Source organism: Sciurus vulgaris (assembly GCF_902686455.1).
Source record: "Sciurus vulgaris genome assembly, chromosome: 5".
NCBI lineage: Eukaryota > Metazoa > Chordata > Mammalia > Rodentia > Sciuridae > Sciurus > Sciurus vulgaris.
The window spans coordinates 63,922,987-63,926,833 of NC_136465.1; the positions used below are offsets into that span (position 1 = coordinate 63,922,987).

At 39.0% G+C, this 3,847-nt stretch overlaps 1 pseudogene across 1 annotated transcript; it reads left to right on the top strand.

The window, feature by feature from the left end:
• The first annotated feature begins 963 nt into the window (after positions 1–963).
• Positions 964–1,286, top strand: LOC306661495 (large ribosomal subunit protein eL42-like; annotated as a pseudogene). Its single transcript has one exon. The product of its transcript is annotated as a large ribosomal subunit protein eL42-like (transcript).
• The last annotated feature ends 2,561 nt before the right edge of the window (positions 1,287–3,847 follow it).

The following is a 3,847-nucleotide window of genomic DNA, read 5'->3' on the forward strand; positions in this document are numbered from 1 at the left end:
CTGTTACAAAGGATAGGCCTTGAACCCTGTAGTGGACCCATTTTCATACCAATGCTGCAGGTGGAAGTGATAAGGTGTAAATTGACTTTTACACAAATGAACAACCCAAGGGAGATGGGTGGTGGGAGGAGAGCCATTGCTTGGAGTTCCACAGAATGTAGAGTCATTACGGTAGGATACAGTCACAGTTTTATTTATATTCATGTTTATCAAATATTTGTACATAAAAAGAAACTTGGTAGGAAAAAATTTGAGTGTTAACATGACACACCAGCTCAACCAGTATTGTGTTTTTAGTAGCCTTCTTGCAATATAATTTGAAAATGATACACTTACTCATTTACCCATTTTAAGGGGACAACTTGAGGATATTTAGTATATTTATAGAGTTGACCAATTGAGTTTTAGATATTTCCATCCCCCTAAAATGTGGCATTGTGCTCAGTTCAGTTAAACCCCCTTCTTAACCTCAGCCCCAGGAAATGCATATTTGTGTCTTTGGATTTGCCTATTTCAGACATTTCATAAGAATGGAACCAAACGATGTTTGGTCTTTTGCATCTGGCTTCTTCACCTGTTTCCTACTACATCCCTCCTATAACATATCAGTATTTCTTTCCTTTAATTGATGAAAAATATAGTATACCATTTTATTTACTCCTTTATCAAGAGGGAAACATATGGGTTATTTTTAATTTTTCGCTGTTTTGAATGATGATGCTACATTTCCTGTTCCAGATTATATGTAGACATATGTTTTCATTTATCTTGGGTGTGTCCGTTGGAGTGTAATTGATGACACATATGATAACTCCCTGTTTAATGGTGGGAAGAGCTGCCAGACTGTTTCCATGACTTGGCAGCCTTGAGGAGCACCAGCTAAGCCTATTATTTTCTCCAGAGTAGACCATAGTTGTGGGTTTTAAGAGGAAACATCAGCTTGCTGATAACACTCCCACAAACATGGTGGATGTTGTTAAGACCTGCTAGATGTTCTATAAAAGTGTGCAAACACCAACTCCATAAGGTGACACAGTACAAGGACAAGGATTCTCTATACACACAGGGAAAGCGGCATTATGGCAGGGAACAGAGTGGCTATGGTGGACAGACTAAGTCAATTTTCAGGATAAAGGCAAAAACTACAAAGAAGATGTGTGCTAAGTCTTGAGTGTGTTGAGCCTAACTGCAGATCTAAGAGAATGCTGGCTGTTAAGAGATGCAAGCATTTTGAACTGGGAGGAGATAAGCAGAGTAAGGGCCAAGTGATCCAGTTCTAAGCTTCATTGTTTTGTTATGGAGATAATGAAATGAAGTTATTTTCACTTAAAAAAAAAAAAAAAAGGAAGAAACAGAAAACACCAGAGATTTGAAGCACCTTCTCATCACATTCTATCTGGGAGTACAGTAGATACATGTGACATCATTGGTTACTTGGTAAGGGTGATGTCTGCCAAGTTTCTCCAGTAGACAGTGACACTATGTCCTATCTCCTTACTGTCATCTTTGCAAGAGAGTCACTAATCAGTTCTGCCTTTGGGTTGGAATCAGAATTAACCTTCAGCTCATGGAGGTCAAGTAGTTACATATGTTATTTGGAATTATCAGTTGAAGATAGTTTATCTCCTCTTTGAAATTTTGTTATTAATTCAGATGTTTGTTTATATCACTTTGGATTTTTGCATAATTATCCTGTGGATTGTGTCATTTCATTTTAAGGAAATACCACTATCCTGGTTTTTTGGTACAGCCTGGAATGTGAGTTTCCAGCGAGATCAGAGCACCAAGATTCCTGGCAGCACCAGGACACAATGCTTTAGTGAGATTCCAAGCTCCACTACTGAGCAGGCATTAACAATGCAGTTTCCCTGATTTACTTAAGCTTTCCTACTTTCATGTAACCCAATTTAAACTGTAGCTATAGTAACAAATTTCTTAAAGATTAAGATTAGAGGAGATACAATTTAGGGTATCTTTTGGTTATGTTAGTTTAAAACCTTACCCTCTCCCATCATCATCAGTCCTAGAGGAAACACCTGTTATTCAGAATCAGCATTTTTCTCTCTGCCATCATTAAGCCCTTGTGGCCCATCATCAACATGAAGCTGTTGGGGATACATTTTTCAGCCTTCTTTTATTTTCTACCACATGGGGGCTTATTAGACATTTCCCCCCTCAGGCACTTTCGGCCCAGAATATGAAATTTTAATATCATGGATGGACTGTTAACTGTGTTGTAGTTTTTGTAGTCTCACAAATCATTGAAAAATGTGTTATTCCCATACTCCTGAGAACCCATTTGAAGCATTTTTTGGGTAATATCATCCCTGTTGAGAATGCATAATAACATTTCAATGACAGCAAATATTGAGCCCCATTCCTGCCCTTTACTTGATGGGTGGAGCTGGAATCCTTCCTTAGTCTTTGTCAGTCTGAACTTGGTCATGTGTTATAGTGGACACATATTGCTCTCCTTACAGAATTATAAGGGTCAATGAGAAATTCTCTTCAGAGCACATAGCGTGGAGTTTAGATCAGCCAATATTTTTCCTGCCTTAAGTTTCTCCTTTTCCTGAGAATTGATGACAGTTATCTAAACCAGAGCATAGGTGCCCTGCACACCACCTGGATGTAGCAGAAAGAAGGAGCACATCCTCACTTTTACATTATGAATCAAGCTTTGGGACAGTCTAAATATTACAGGATAGCTGAGAAAGAAGTAGATTAAAGCCAGTTCATTTCCTTCTTCATTATTTTCTGTCCCCCTTATTTGATATTCTAATTTGATGTTGTGGAAACAGTTTCCCATTTCTCCCCAAAGGAACTGAGAGTGCAGATAAAGAGAAGGGAGGTGTCATAAATGCTTCACATTCATACTGTCCATTATCACCTACAGGACCCTGTACTAGGATTTCATCTGCACCATCAACTTCTTCAAAAACGGTGTTAAATAATTATCCACTTAGACACAACAGTGGAGCCATGTGAGCTAAATATTTTTAAGTTTTAGACTTAATAATGATACCGCCATTTACTGGTGATGAGTTCTGCTTCCTCTAATGTTGAAGTTTGAACACTAGAGAAGAATGCCAAGGCAAGCATATTAAGCAGGTTTTATTTAAAAGTAGTAATAATACGGACTTCTCCCAGGAAGGAGAAGGGGGCCATGACTGATGTCCCCAGAAGTGGGCATGCCCTACATCTTTATAGGTTAAGGTTTCTTTTGTTCACCAGTTCTCTTCCCCCTTTATCTCTCCTTCCTTCCTACATGACTAGGCCCTGTTTTGCAGGTGAGATGCAAGAAGTGAGAAGCAGATGGGCAGAGGGAGGGCCAAAATGATTCAGCCAGGTAAGGGCCCAGAGGGCATTAATTAGCAGCTCCTTGCCTGTAGTCCCTAACAAGTGCAGGTAAATTTGGTAATCAATGGGCTCCACAGATCCTTGACATTCCATTCTCCCAGGGGCAGTCTCCAACTTCCAGAGGCAGATGGTTTTCATGGCCTCCATTTCCTCTATTTGACCCAATCATTATTTCTACACTAACTGCCTCTCCCCAATTCTGGCTTCAATAATGTCTATTGATAATGGAGATTGTTAGGCACCTTTGAGAGAGGGTCAGAGGTAGAATCTCTTTCTTGCTTTTCATTAGATGGCTCTGAAACTGTGGTTTTCTATCACTGAGTTTGCTTTTGAAATATTACCAAGTTGGCAATAATTTTGACTTCCTCACAGAGTTGCTTTGAGAGAATAATGCGAAATATATAATCAATGAAATGTGTTCAAACTACAAATATAAAGGTGAAATCATGGGGACTGTTTGCAGCTTTTATTTACATCTCTGCAATGA